The sequence below is a fragment of the Cydia splendana genome, chromosome 10, assembly GCF_910591565.1.
Source record: "Cydia splendana chromosome 10, ilCydSple1.2, whole genome shotgun sequence".
Lineage (NCBI taxonomy): Eukaryota > Metazoa > Arthropoda > Insecta > Lepidoptera > Tortricidae > Cydia > Cydia splendana.
Window position 1 is genome coordinate 13317509 of NC_085969.1, and position 16740 is coordinate 13334248.

At 36.0% G+C, this 16740-nt stretch overlaps 1 protein-coding gene across 3 annotated transcripts in view; it reads left to right on the forward strand.

The window, feature by feature from the left end:
* The first annotated feature begins 11759 nt into the window (after nucleotides 1-11759).
* Nucleotides 11760-16740, forward strand: part of LOC134794319 (glutamate receptor ionotropic, kainate 2) — a 35734-nt gene continuing 30753 nt past the window's right edge. For all 3 annotated transcript variants that reach the window (XM_063766088.1, XM_063766090.1, XM_063766089.1), the window contains exon 1: nucleotides 11760-12075. The gene's annotated coding sequence lies outside the window, so the exon portion shown is untranslated. The remainder of the gene's footprint in view (nucleotides 12076-16740) is intronic.

Consider the following 16740-nt stretch of genomic DNA (forward strand, 5'->3'; position numbering starts at 1 on the left):
TGGTCATAAACTGTATTTGTGCCAAATTGTATCAAATCCGTCAAACTTATACATTTTTTATATTTTGTAAAGGTACTGTAACAGTCACATAAATTCCTTTTAGATCAAGATGGAATGAAACATTAAGTCAAAACAACCGACCGTTAATCTCTGCCTCGTGCGGGATTAGAGACGTTTGCGGCTAACAAAACTTCGAGTTGAAGTTTCGAGTTATCCCGGTCTGTGGGTATTAAGATATTGTTGTGGGTTACCTATGGCTACCTTTGCCCGCGACTCTGTTCATGTGAAATATCAATTTCAATTTCAATTTCAATATCTTTAATGTCAAAAACCATTATTGAAACCATGGAAATCGTTGTATCCAATGAAACCAAATAGGTAAGTAGATCAAACAGAGGCGTTTATTGAAGGTACGATTATATAATGTATCGAGGTTAGGAAACTATATTTAGTTTGTTCACACGCGCTTGTGCTAACTTGGAATAGTTATGTTATATGTATGTACATACATTTTTTATACATATCACTTATTTTTCAACTACATATTAACTACCGTAAACCGGGGTGAAAAGACACGATTTTCAACTTCAAGGATGATTATCGCTAATAAAAGTAAAAAAAATTATGATATAATTTTTGAGTCTTGGTTAGTTCTTCAGTTTTGCATTAGTGAAATCAATTTTTACCCACGCAATTCAGAGAAAATCAATGAACACTACCTGTTTTCGTCATATCCTTAAAACGGGGTCGATAGACACAAGAAAGGGGTGAATAGAAAAATTAAGTTTTAGTTGTCATAGGCATCGAATTTGGGCATTATTACGTTGATACTCTATTGGCAAATAGTAATCTGTTAAACTGTTATTTGATACAAAATTGTTTTTTCATGTCTTTTAACCCCCAAGGCGTGTTTTTTCACCCCTTTGTGGTATCTAATCACCCCCTAATGTGTCCACTGACTCCTTTATCATGTAAAATTGCTTGTTGATAGTTTTTTATAAAAAAATGCTTCATTATAGAGAAAATTGGTGATATAATTTATTATTTAGGTACTACAGATACTATATTACCAGGTTAGCTAACTTTTACTTTGTTAATGTCACTACATTTACCGCTAGACCAAAGTTCAGACAGGCTTCATTTCTTACCTCGGCGAAGCCTTACTTTAGAGTTTAGAGTTTAAAAAATCTAACTTTTAGTTTGATTAAGTTCTTTTGGTATCAAAGTAGAGAATAAATAGTCTACTATATAGGTATTCCAAAAAATCTGAGTTTAGAGTTGTACGTACAACATATAACAACTTGAAAGAAAAAGTTCAAAATTTCTCTATTCCCCCCGCGATTTCTGTTGACCCCGTTTTACTGTACCTACATACATCTTTGCATTTTATCATTAGTACAACACAGCAATAAAATCATAGATTAGTTTAGGATAATTTATATACTCGTAGTAAGTTTATTATAAGAATAAATATCTAAATTTAAATCAGCATAATCTATTTTTGCCGCTGACTGTACCTGTGTTCGTTAACAAAGGGGCAATGAACTAAAGCACGAATTGATTACGTTGTATACAATTGCTTAAAATGATTAACGATTAATTAGCTGCCAACAGTTCCATCACTGATACAGGAATGTGTCATCAAAATCAATCATTCACATCAAAATCAATCATAATTAATAGACCAAAGTATACCTTTGTTTGTGCAAAGTATTCATAATAATCAATATACTTTCGTACATACCTGACCACTCTGATAAGAGTGTGACGACAAAGAAGACATACCTGATAATTGGAAGTCATAATTAAATATGAACATCGTTAGGGTCTGCGTTCGATTCGCCGACATTTTTTAAATTACGAGTAAATACCATTCGAATTTATTTCATTCAAAATCTTGAATATATCAGTGTTCCAGTCTAATCCGTATAATTAGAATGAACGCTGTAGAATAAATTGACTTTGGATTATGAAAATAAGGGTCAGTAAAAAAAACTGCATGTACAGAAGCCATTAGATATATCGGAGCGCCCAAGGTGCGCCCCTATTGTCAAGGCGTTAGAGTGCGTGTTCAGATATTCTTGAGCACAACGGCCGCGCCGATATATCTGATGGCGACTGTACAATTCGGTAATATACACAATAACTGTAACAGTTACTGAAAACCAGTTTGAATTTGGAATTTATGTCGACAGAATACGGTAAGCAATTATAATGAGTTTTCCAATGGTAGATTGTTAACCAAGGGATGAAATGATGCTTTTCACCCGAGTTAAACACTCTACTTTTCATTTCGAATACGAGGAAAGTAAAATGCATGTGTTTTTTTTAAACATGACTAAGTATAAGTACATTTTTATAGTATTTTTTGAGGGTACTTTCAATTAACAATTTAGACAAAAGTATCGTTATTTATGGAATGGGGAGTCAAATATCAGAATGGAAATTGTATAACAAATCCATTTAAGTATACCGAAATTTCAATTGCTATTCGTAAAAAAATTAATAAAATCGTACTTGGAACCTAAAATGCTCTAGTACAGAAACGTATCATTTTCTGCACACCTTTTAGAACAACAATGGCCCTCTTTTAGAGCATGAGAAATGAAAAAGCTATTATTGCCGTTATGCGCATTGGGGCTGAATTGGCCAGCAGGTACATTGGTCAGCCATCCAAGGCAAAAAAACAAGTGTTCGCTCTTACGCGACCCGAGAAGACCACGTGCATGCCCCCGGATGCGGGCCATCATCTCTTTGAGCCGTCATAAGGCAGACTTTTCACACCTATATTTGTATTTTAATCTAATTAACCTTTACAATGACAATGGTGTGCAGCGAGCAGAGCGCAGGCGGTATGGAGTATTTCTATATTTGTGACGATTGACGAAAATGACTTGCTTTTTGTAAAGTAGGTACGTTCATGCCTCAACTGGCTTTAGGAGTCATTTGAAGGTAGACTTTGTTTACTTTTATTTCAATACCTAAGGATACACACTATAGGACTCCACTGTATGATGGCGGCAGGAAAGGGTGTGGTACCTAATCTTCTGGGGAGTCTTTAGAGCGGAGTTTCAGCGAACATCTTTTAGTTGATATGATAGTGATAGATATACATAAATCAAAATCTTTTTCCAACTTCAAAAGAAAGTTTTTTAACTGACCTAATTTACCGCTATCAATGTCAAAGAATAAATTAGTAGCAATCGTCTGAGGAGTCCCCAGAGCCCTATTACGTACCTATATAACTATGTCGCAGTTGACAATTTGGCTGACATGCGATAGATTGATTGAATCCACAAGTACTTATTTTATTTATCCAAATCAAGCTTGCCTCCTCATTAAGGATAAGTTATCATTGTTTGATGATATCGAAGTCATTGACGTCCGCAAAAACGCAGTTTGATTCAAACTTTTGATTATTGATAGTGGATAATATTATAGAGAATGACATAGCTCTTTATTTATTTATATCGTTTAAACTGGCCACACCCACGATCAATTTCAACTGATAGTTTTCATTACAAAATAAACAGAGGACACTTAAAATAATCGTATCAACTAAGTAGGCAACTCCATTCCTTTATTCCATTTGCTACCTAATTCCGGACATTTGGTTTACTAGACAGTATTAAATAGTACACCTATACCTAGACATAAAAAAACTTGGGCTTTACACCCAGGAACAAATAATGTTATTTTAATAAAATACTAGAGTTGGTGCGGAAAGAGAAGAGTCGTCGAATGTATGGGGCCCAATACATTCCACGACTCTTCTCTTTTCGAACAGACTCTATAATTTGTGTTTCAAATAGTCACATTACTAGTTATAGTATAGGTATATATTTACATAAGCTATAAACTGAAATAGATATTTTATACGAATTATGCGATCGAAAAAGTCACCAAGACCTACAATGCCCAGGCCCGAGATCAAACCAGCGTCTTCAGACGCCATCATAGGCGGCCTATCTAAGTATTTCAATTATATTCACAACGCTTTCCGGTGACTTCTGGGAGTCCTACACTGTCTAGCTGATCTTGTGGTCTAGTTATATGTGGATATATTACGTACATACACTCTCATTATTTAGTATCGAGATTATTTAAAAGACGTACTCCAGTTGCGCCTCAGACAAGAATCCGGTACAGACGTATCTAATCAGCAAGGTCATTCGGATCTCTGAGGTCAAGGTCTGTATACTATTAATTAATCAATGCTATTAATATCGTAGTATAATACCGAACACATACGGGAGAGTATGTATGTATCACAGACTCAGACTCATTCGTTGTATTTGTTAGTACCTACCTAATAACTAAAGTAAGGCCAACATAGCGAGATAAAGAATAAGAATAGAATAAGAATAATATATTGAGAAAACTTTATTGCTAATGCGTGCATGAAGAATATAGGTATATGTCACCGCGCCGTAAAACTGTAAACACTCTTTTAGTTTAAATCTCGCTAGTTAAAGTAGATTACAAACTAACCTAATCTACCAACGTTATATTATAAACTAACGGGTGCACAATTTTAAAAGTTTAAGTGTTTAATTTTTTTAATAAATAACAATCGAAACAGCCCAAATGTCGGTTTCCTCTGTACTAACGGCTTCCTTGTACCACGAATCACGCAGCAGCCTTCGTCGAGCAACTGACTAAACTATTGTGTACGGGAGATAAGGGCAGTGTACCTACTCACTATAGCAATATAAATCAGTATAATGGTATAATAAGTTTTTTGCATTTTCGATTCGTTGGCCTTATATTTAATTTAGCGCCGAAAGCTCATCACGTAGTTTAATTTGTTACAAATAGATCGCGCGAACTATAATGGACAAGTGACAGTGACTGCTGTCGGTAACAATGTTACTATTGTTTTTTCAGCTAAGATAAGGTTTGTTGATTGCGAACTAAGATGATTTATCGGCGTATTGTGGTCGCGATTATCGCGCGTGACATGGCTTGATCCGTCATTTCCTGAGACGAGAGCGCCATAATCACGTAACTATGCATAACTATGGTTTTTGTATTGTAATATTAAATAAGTAATGATTTTTATTAATATAATTGGCCGAGTTAACCCATTTTGTTGTAGCCCCGAACCTGAAAGTAGGTTAAATGTTTTGAACTAGACGCTATTGTAGTCTACTGTAAAGTAAGATATTGTTATACCTACCTACAATACCTTCCTAGGTATTGTACCTTACATAATTAACTAACTACGAGTATATAGTTAGTTGGAAGAGGAGTGTCTGACTAAGGAAGTGAACATACCTATCTAGTCTAGACTTGAACAGATAACTTCAGAATGTAGGTAGAGTTTAAACAATAGGAACTGGGTTGTTACGAAGCTTTATATGTAGATACATATATGATTCGTTTTTAATTAATAATTGTTAGTAATATTAATGTCATAAAATATATTATATGGCCTTTTTAACTTTTTAGACCACAAATGCAGAATTTCTAAATGGCGATGATTTGTTTCCAATTTATATAACCCTGAATAATATTTTTTACTTCTCTGATTAAATTAACATCGCAACACTTAATAACGAAACTTTAAGTAGGTACTAGGTACATGTTTATAAGTGAATTTAGTCTATAAATAGTTCCCAAATGGCTTATATATGGTACTAAGGAAATACTACGTGTCATGTAAGTTGTTCAGGACAAAATATATTTTTGAATTTGAAAAGAATAGCATAATTGTATAAGGAATAACTAAATACCCACAGGAAAGACAGGAGTGGCTTTGACTCTAGCACCAGAATAACATAAGACACATTCTGATCAGGAGCCATTGCCGTTCAGTTATGTTAGGCGTTCCGTCGAGTGCGTTGAATGATAACTTTGAACTTGTTTTAAAGGTTCAGCTTTTCCATGGCACAAACAAAATATTTACAAAAAATACAACATTTTCAACCAAAATTCACAAAAGCACGAATGTACGTACGTTAGGTTAGTTTGCTCAATATTTCTTATAACTATTTGTAAATATCAAAACAAAAAGCTTTATTAAGGTAGATTGTGTATTTGAAGGTTAGTTTCCGATTCGCCGGATTCTTGTTTCGACAGATTCATCTTTCGCCGGATTTTCTTCACAATTCACAATGCGAGTAATATATTTAAGAGACTATGACGAAACAATAAGAATCCGGCGAATCGGGTTCTAAGTGTTCTAACCTTCAAAATGTTGAAATATGGGTTACAGTAGTTCAATATATGAAGTATGATATGTAATATCAGGTAATAACAATCACTTACACCAGTACATCCACAACCACATGCACAAAAAACATCAAAATGAAATGTTCGAAACTCTTATTTCGCTGCGCTGATTGAAGTGGTAATTAATGGAAACCAAAGGTTTTTGCGTTCTGTCGAATTCAGATCTCAATTATTATTTAACTGTTAAAATATACACATTAATTCCCGTTTTCCCTCTCCCGCTTTAAGGAGACTTAACTTATTAATATTTTTGTGAAGGTAAAATATTTATGCAACCTTTTTTCAGGCCGTTTATTTATTCGCTCGCAATACAACGAATTAAACTTTAATGGCTTCTGGATCCAGCGCGAAATCCCCGCTTACTTAAATAAATCTGGAATTGTTTGCCGGTAGGTTGGTTTATTACCCCATGTGTAAAAAAATAATAAAAATATGATTATGTAGCTTTCGTTTTGTATCACGCTGGAACAAATGTGGTCTTGGTTAGGTTTTGACCTATGGTCGTTTTTAAGCTAATATGTAGAGATTGTAGAGTCAGCATTGTAAATAACGCGGTGTCGACGATGCTACAGGTAAACAATAAAGAGTCTTTTGTTTTTGGAGTGTCATACCACGTCTTTCCGATAAGCACGTTGTACATATATTGCAAAGAGTATCATAGTATGTACGTATAGTATTGTTAATGGCATTGAAATTATACGACGATTGTAGTATTGTCAATGTGCATACCAATAAATGCGAAACTTATTTGTCCTATTTTCCGACTTCGAAAATAGGCCAAATCAGTTTTGCATTAATTGGTATAGATTAATCTTTATATTTATTTTTATATATTTAATTTCTTTTATTTAATGTGTTTTAATTTACGGTTGATATCATAATACTTACTGTCACTCAAAAAACCATATCCACCGACCACTTTTTAGCAAGCATTTATATTTATAATAATAGATCGAGCTCACCCCGAGTCTAGACAAATAGTCTTATATCTCGAACTCTCCCGGGAACTAACTTTGTACTGAAAATAGTAGGTACTGAAGACGTTCCTTTTGCAGCGATCTGAAATAGAAGGATAAAGTTCCTATAGAATATCTCCACTTGACTCGAATATTGATAACAATTTACGGGAAATGGATTTAATATGATAATATCTCTGTACGGAAAATAAATAGTTAAAGATACTTAAAGATATTAAAAATTAAAGTAATAAAACTATTTCTTAAATATAATTAACTTAAAAATACCTAGGCACGTAGAAGGACTTTTTTGAAAAAAAAGTTTGTTTTCTTTTTTGTTTTATTTTTTTGTTTAAAAAGTAATTAAATGTAGCATATAGCGTTGTTGTAACACGGGCATTACATTTAACTCAACCAAACAATTGAAATCTGTGACATATCAATGTCATTTCGTACATCAATCGACCGAGATTGTACTTAAGTTTAGTAGCAAATGTATGAACTCATTCTAAACACTAATCAATATGTAAGCCGGCCCTAAGGCAAGTGTACACGCTTGTAGAGGCCTTATAGGAAAAAAATAATTTATGGATTATCTCCGAAATGGACTTAATTAGAACATCGGTGTCTTTGAGAAAGTTACTTGATTTAAGCTCAGGAATGCACCCTTGAAATTAACGGAAATCAAAAAAAACACGGTGTATAACAATTGTCAAGACGTTTGCCCGATTAGTCCGAGATAGGAGTAAGTAGCTTTGATTAAGAGCATCGAAATCGATCCTCTAAATCTTCCAAATCCTTCTTAAACTTGAGCTTTGTCCGTGTAAACGCCAGTGTTTTGTCAAAACAAAACACGCGCAGTTGTACCGTTTTTCATTCCATTTGGCAACGGCGTCTGGGTTAATTGTCGGCCGGTCCTTTAAAGGCTTTGATTAGCCTTGCACCCTTCATTTTTATGCACAAACTTTTATTGTGGAATGTGAAAGGGCGAAAGAATCGCGGCGTGAATAATGAAAAGACAATTTGCGTTGACGATGCGAATCCTCGCGGGTTCAACGCACGGCGAGGACAGGCGGCGCGGCGCGGCGCGGCTCGCGTAGCCCTGCATCCATGATGAATGGCTTACTTTGGTCTCTGGCTTGTAGCTCTTTCATATTATCACGAAACTGAGTATCAGAGCAGATATCAGGTCTTCTAATATATCCGCTTTCCCTTATCCTAATTTGTCTTATTCCATTCCCACCTACATTCCAAACCTACTCGTATTAGCTAATGAATGATATCTATGAACTCAGGGATCTGACCAATATTCTTATATTAAGCGTATCGGGCTCGGTCTCTGAGAGCCGACATTATTTAAGATATCGAGAGAGGCCTGTAAAGTCAACGCAGCCTAGCTATTTCTGTGGGCTATAAAATGCAGGGCGCAAAAATAACTAATTCAGTTTTGATAGCATTTATTGGTTCAGGCGGAGTATGTCACTTTCTTAGGACGTCACATTCTGAGGACGTCACATTCTGAGTTCGTCACTTTCTGAGTACGTCACTTTATGAGAACGCCACTTTCTGAAGACGTTACTTTCTGAGTTCGTCACTTTCTGAGTACGTCACTTTCTGAGAACGCCACTTTCTGAGTACGTCACTTTCTGAGGGCGTCACTTTCTGAGAACGCCACTTTCTGAGGACGTCACTTTCTGAGTACGTCACGTTTTTTAGCATAGGTACGATATCATCATCATCATCATATTTACGATGACGTCGCGGGTCGAAGCTAGCGCAACATATCATCTACAGTCCGTTAACTCTCAGAATGACCTTCGGATTTTAGAAAGATACTTACATCGGGTATCGGCGGTAACACGCGAAGGTGATACTGCTGTTCTGCTTTCTTACTCACTCGCAAAAAGTTAGGGATACCTATTGTCTCAATGTAAAACAAGCCCTAACTTAATGACGTTATGCTTAATATTTGGTTGATGACTATATTGCGATTTGACTTTTTGTCATAATCTAATTAAAAAAGAATCAGAATTTGAAAGCAGAACGTCACACCGTCATTTACTACTTCTGGCTGAAATTATACAGAGTGGTAATAATAACAGTCACATATTTTTTTGTAGGTAAGTATATTTTTTATAGTTTGTGTTTTTTTCTTTTATCTCAAATTTTTATTAAAATTTACTTTAATATAAAAAAATAAATTAAAACAAAAATTTTAAATTTAGTTTGTAAATAATTATACAGTACTTAAAAGTCACATATTTTAATATGAATTTAAATATTTATCTACTAGTTATGGTTTATGGTGGTATTAACTACTCTATACAGGGTGGTACAAACCTCGAAGTCCAAAATTTTTAAGTGAAAACTTCTTTAGCGGCGCTGTGCACTTTTTGTGATGGGGAAAAAATGTTAAACTCGCGACAGGTCACGTGACCGTAAGATTCGTAAGACGTAAGACGGACACGTGACCTGATCGAAAAACTCTTACAATGTCATTGAGTTTTTACTTCTGCCGGCACTCCCGGAGTGCAACCCGTTGTTTTTTTTTAGATTCTTCACTACGTGGGCTCTATCAGATTACTAATTTGGGAACTTTCCACCTCGATTCCTTTGACCGGTGACTCTGTCAAATTATGACTATTGTCACTTTTTTTTACCTTTAAAAAAAACTTAGGGACTAGCAGTTTCTAAAATAACCAAAAGTCGTTGAACTCGCTTGTTTTTTTTTTATTAGGTAAAATCTAAACTTGACCTGCTTGAACGTAAAACTTTGACTTTTGTCTTTTTTTTCCAACTCGCAGCCAAGTGAGGATGCTGATTTTTTTAGCAACTGCGTCGTTTGTAACGGATTATGTTACAAAACGAAACATTCAAAAAAGTTCAATAGTTTTTTAAAATAATTACATTAATTGGTTCACCCCGGAATTTCTTAACAAAAGTTAAAAGTTCAAAAATTCTTAACTCGAAAACTACGAAAAACCGGCTAACATACATATTCAATAATTTAATTGAGGAATCTAAAAAAAATTTTAGACGTCGTGGTATAGACCACCCTGTATAGTTTGAGTGTTGGATTGCAAGTTGCAACTAAATCAGTACGACGCTGTAATTTTCTATTACGCGAATACGTCCGATTTTACCCGAAAAACGAAGTTCATTCCGAGAGTGAACGGACTGTAAGTGGTGAATGAAAACAAATTTGTCATTAAATAAGAACAATAAAAACTACACTCATCCTTTTCTTTTGGGTGCTAGTACTAGTGTAAGACAAAGATAGTATGTTTATCTCTGTCTATGTTTGAAATGAGACAGTCCTTTGACAAACTATATAACCTTTTTGTAGTTTCGGATTTTAAATAGAAAAAAAATCAGCGATGTCAAATCGGCGACATGATAGATTTTTATTGTCAGGCTAAAAGTATGCTAAAAGTATAATGTAATATTAATTTAAAAATTCATCGTGTAACCTATATAGGAAGAAAACAAACAAATAAATTACATTAAATATATGCAGAACATGAGAACTATGAGAGTATGGATCACTCCATACGCAGAAGTGATTGATGGCTGAACATATATTCTGAAATTCGGCAACGATATGAAGAAAAAAACCCTTTGACGCCTATATTCTCCACAGGTGACAAGAGAAGAAATGTTGTCTGAAACAAAACTGCAAGAACTGATTTTTATACGCAGATATCCAAAAATTTACACTATCATCAGAAAAAAGACGTGAGTTTATATATGGAGACATGACAGAAGACGCGGTATGCTGAAGAATATGTTGTCACGAAAGGAGCGGCAGTCCGTTTAAATGTAAATATGTGGGAATGACCTTCTACTGGTGTCAGCGAGCTTGCTGTGATACCTTCACCAGCTAATCACAGCGGCGAATGATAAAATCATGGTTCCTACTGTGCGAAACGTTTATGTGTATTGAATCGAAGCTGTTGCTAGCCTAACTCCAATCTGTGGCTAAATGTTTTGGTGCTTGTAGTTTCTAAGTATTCTGAATTAAATAATGATTTAAACATAATTAGATTGTTTTTTTATTATTTATTTCTCTATTTTCACTTTATTGCACGAAACATAGGACATTTTGCCAAATGGAATTCTCTACCAGTCAGGCGTAAGGCAAACAGAGATTGGTATTGGTATGTAGGATATAAAAGCGACCGTATGTCGAACAGCTAATCTGGTTGCTGGCAGTATACATATTTCGTGCAAGTATATTATACTGTTAAATCGTACCTATGGTAAAAAACGCGACGTACTCAGAAAGTGACGTCCTCAGAAAGTGGCGTTCTCAGAAAGTGACGTCCTCAGAAAGTGACGTACTCAGAAAGTGGCGTTCTCAGAAAGTGACGTACTCAGAAAGTGACGAACTCAGAAAGTGACGTCCTCAGAAAGTGGCGTTCTCAGAAAGTGACGTACTCAGAAAGTGACGAACTCAGAATGTGACGTCCTCAGAATGTGACGTCCTAAGAAAGTGACATACTCCGCCTGAACCCATTTATTTGATGTCTATTTAGTGTAAGACATTGAATTTATATACGTAGCCGTGCTCAAATGTGTATTTTGAAATAATATTTAGTTCCCATGGATCGTGCTCTATAAAGCGTAGGGATCGTACGCAAGCGCGCTAAGGCTTCAGCCCCCGCCCGCCCAGCCAACGCCAGACCTCGCGCGCGGGCGGCCGCCGCACACCGGCCTCGAGCGCACATGAATCGATACCTAACAATCGAGTGCCAGTGCCAAAACACTCAACGACTCCTCAAAATTCTAAACTGACATTAAAGGATACTGCCATAATGACAACGAATTATTTTTAATTTTTTTTACTGTGACCAGTGTGTGTTTACAAGTGTTTGCTGAGTTTTAAGTGAGTATTGTTGTAATGGGATTTGTTTTCAATATTTTGAGATCATGTTTGATTCTATTAGGTTATCTCTGAATGAAAAATTTAAGGGATTACGCTAACGAAGAGACGACGTGCCGTATGTTGGTACATTTTATGAATTCATTCATTATTGTCAGTTACACTGGCTAAACATTGAAATAGGTAATATATCGTTTTATAATACGTGAGAATCCTTACCTTTTGTACAAGATATTAACCTAGATAATGATAAGCGCTGGTGGCCTAGCGGTAAGAGCGTGCGACTTTCAATCCGGAGGTCGCGGGTTCAAACCCCGGCTCGTACCAACGAGTTTTTCGGAACTTATGTACGAAATATCATTTGATATTTACCAGTCGCTTTTCGGTGAAGGAAAACATCGTGAGGAAACCGGACTAATCCCAACAAGGCCTAGTTTACCCTCTGGGTTGGAAGGTCACAGACGGCAGTCGCTTTCGTAAAAACTAGTGCCTACGTCAAATCATGGGATTAGTTGTCAAGCGGACCCCAGACTCCCATGAGCCGTGGCAAAATGCCGGGATAACGCGAGGAAGAAGAAGATTCATTATTGTCAGTTACACTGGCTAAACATTGAAATAGGTAATATATCGTTTTATAATACGTGAGAATCCTTACCTTTTGTACAAGATATTAACCTAGATAATGATAATATTAGTAAACAACATGTGTCCCTACGCAAACCAATCGTACCTACTTAGTATAATTAACACATCAACTTTATGATTAGCAAATCTAACGGTCTGGTAATAACAATTAAACTACTTTTCATTTAAAAAATATAACGTTTATATACAAATTACGCTATTTCTGAAACGGACATTCGTGTGTTTCTACTATTTTTATCACAACGGATTTATGAATCAAATTTAACATTAATTGATAACGCGTTCATTTTGATGTATTGTGTGATGTATTAAAAGGCAGTTTAAGCGGGAAAATTGAAGAACAATTGATTTGTTTTATATATTGTTGCAATTCTTTAGGTATAAAAAAGGTCCAGCTGCTCAAAAATTTACATATTTAGCTACACTCTTACGCCTTTACAATAGAGTTACGTTTAGGTTATTGTATATCCTGTTCGAATCGTTATATCACATGAAGGCAACTGTCATAATTATAAACATACTGTTCCATAATCGTCAATCTGGAACACCAGTCACATATGCGACGCCTGACTGAATGTCTGGATCTGGAATACCTACTAATACCTAGATTTTATTTAAGTACCTAAATAAAAGCAAGTATCTACTTGCACTAGCCATTATAGATATATAATAGCAGAGAATATGCAATAGTGGCCGCAAAAGTTATGCTCTTTTGATAATATGTTATGGCATTAGGGTCTTCCCAACTTACAAAGCTGTGTGTAATATAAATAAGTAGCATCTCTTCAAACAATTTATTTAGAATTTTCAAGTCTCACCCAAGACAGTATTTTTTCCACTTTTAAATTTATTCTAAGCTTAGTAGCATCGTTAGCAGACGTTTCTGCTTGTTAAAAATTATAATTTATTTAGATTTCGCCGATTTCTTTCGCCTTTATAATATTAATAATAATGCCAATAAGCCTGACATTGTGATAATAGATCGATCGCAACGTCGGGCCGTGCTCGTTGACATCACCATCCCCCATGATGAGAATCTCGTGAAAGCCGAGAAGGACAAATCCAGTAAGTACCTAGACTTGGCTCACGAGATAACCGCCATGTGGGATGTTGATTCGACGATCATTGTCCCGATAGTCGTTTCAGTAAACGGTCTAATAGCGAAGAGTCTCGACCAACACCTTGAGAGACTCTCGCTAGGTGGTTGGATCAAGGGTCAGATGCAGAAGGCGGTGATCTTGGACACGGCGCGGATAGTCCGCCGGTTCCTCTCTCTGCAGCCCTGACCACCGGTAGCTTGGGCCTTGCCCCGCTGCTGGCGGCACCCTAGGTTAGGTTTTTTTATAATGTGTTTATATTATTTTTTTATTGTTTTGAAGTGTTTTTATATTTTACTTTTATATTCATATTATAAATAACCTAACTTAAGCTGAGAAATAAATAAAGAGAATATTATTATTATATATAGTATGGATTAGTATGAATTTTGCAAATGACTTCGATTTGGGTTCCACCAGTCATTCACAAATCCGTTGGCTAGGGCTCCCCTTGCACGGGTCAGAAAGGTTTGTGCCTAATTGCTCACAGACTGCCTCCACAGACTACGCATCATGGATCGTTAACGAAAACTTGTATCACCGCGCATAACAACCCTATGTTTCATTCGGAAAAAGTACATAATATATGAACTTGATTACACAATAATACGGTGTATAATAAAAGGCACCACGAGGCTATTAAGAATGGTCGGTATGGGAATGAGAGTAGGTAGCCTTAATAAGACATACTTCTATACAGAGAAATTTTCAGAGACTGATTTTGTTATGTCTGACCATACTCTAGGAGTGAATAATATATAGGTTATATTTACTGAACAATTTATACTACAGAGCCAACCCCAACACCGCGAAACAAAACTCTGCTGTCTCATATATTTCCGCAAATCACATGTCAATGTTTTCTATGGAACGGTAAATTTCGGGGTTGCCTCTAGTAAAAATTGTTCAGTATGCCATATAAATTCACTCTTTCGAGTATGGTCGGACATAACAAAATCACCCTGTATATGTCTAAGATATGATTATATAGTGGCGCAATCCCGATGGGTCGTCCGCCGCATGCAAATAATGTCGATTTCCTGGCAACCTCATACTTTGCATTCTGCGAGCGACCCCGAGAGCCGGCGGTGTGTTATTGCGCCACAAGAATCTCTAATAATGTCTCTAAGCGATGCGTCGTCTAGAAGGTAACTGGGTTGGTAATCTGTGGTTGTGCCCGACGTATATTGATGATCGTACTATTACCACCGTACGTTGCCACCGAGAATAACAATCTCGTTTCCATAATGAAAACAACAGTTCTCTTTATGTCCTGTAGGTACTGAATAATTTCTTAAATTACCTTCTGAGGCAGCGCTTTATTTCGCTTTATGAAAAGTACATGCTAAATTACATAAGTAGTTTACAAAATAATATGTAGATTAGAACATATGCACTGCCAGCGACCTGCCATCGCCATGCGGTTTCTCTCTTCGTAGGCGCTTTTCGCTACATACGGGTTTTCCCGTATTATCGCTTACGCTCGTAGCACGTAGCTTGCACTGGCACTGAATCGGTGATTTCTGATAGTGTAGGATTATTGTTATTCAAGGTGACATTATTATTTTGCAAATGACTTCGATTTGGGTTCCACCAGTCATTCACAAATCCGTTGACTGGGCTCCCTTTGTACGGGTCAAAAAGGTTTGTGCCTAATTGCTCACAGACTGCCTCCACAGACTACGCATCATGGATCGTTAACGAAAACTTGTATCACCGCGCATAACAACCCTATGTTACATTCGGAAAGCTATTCAAAAGTACATATGAACTTGATTGCAAATAATACGTTGTATAATAAAAGGTACCTCGAGGCTGTTAAGAATGGTCGGTATGGGAATGAGAGTAGGTAGCCTTAATAAGACATACTTCTATACAGAGAAATTTTCAGAGACTGATTTTGTTATGTCTGACCATACTCTAGGAGTGAATATATAGGTTATATTTACTGAACAATTTTTACTACAGAGCTAACCCTGAAACCGTGAAACAAAAATCTGCTGTCTCATACATTTCCGCAAATCACATGTCAATGTTTTCTATGGAACGGTAAATTTAATTTCGGAATTTCGGGGTTGCCTCTAGTAATAAGATCTGTAAGCCGGTAGTAAAAGAATAAGTTTTGGGCAAAAATTTCATTTTTGGTACAAGCTTTTATCGCTGACTGTACTTTTCTTACGACAGACAACTAATACTCATCGAGACAATTCTAAAAACCCCTAACACAATTAGGTTGCGTTGTGTCATCACAGAGTTCCTATGGCCACCTCCTGTCTCCATCATCAGATCAGTTCGACAGTACCATATTATTGTATTGTCATCAGAACTACATACATGCCTATTTTCATGACGATACGATCCTGGGAAGATGGTTAAATTAGTTACCTTAGATTCCATTACATAGTTACATCAAACAGAATAGATAGTATAGAGGGGTCCTGTCATAGTAAATTTTGTAGTCACAGTAAATTTACTGCCATCTATCGACACACGACTAAAACTCAAAATGAAAACGTATAAAACTATCGAAAAAAAATTATATATATGGATAAATAATTTTATTATTTTTATATCATTTTGACCAATGTTCATTCACTGATACCTATGTGTTAAAATTTTTAAATATATAACGGTGTCGTCAACGCCATCTAGCCGACCATAGGCCAAAGGTGTGTGCGCCATCTATCCGAGAATGACTTTTTCTTGATTTCCGAGGCACGTTTTTTTCTTAGACTTTATTCATCTTATACGGAGTTACATATGTCTTTGGTTACATACAGGTCGACCTAATAAAAGCTTGTTAAAAATTGTTCAGTATGCCATATAAATTCACTCTTTCGAGTATGGTCAGACATAACAAAATCACCCTGTATATGTCTAAGATATGATTATATAGTGGCGCAATCCCGATGGGTTGTCTGCCGCA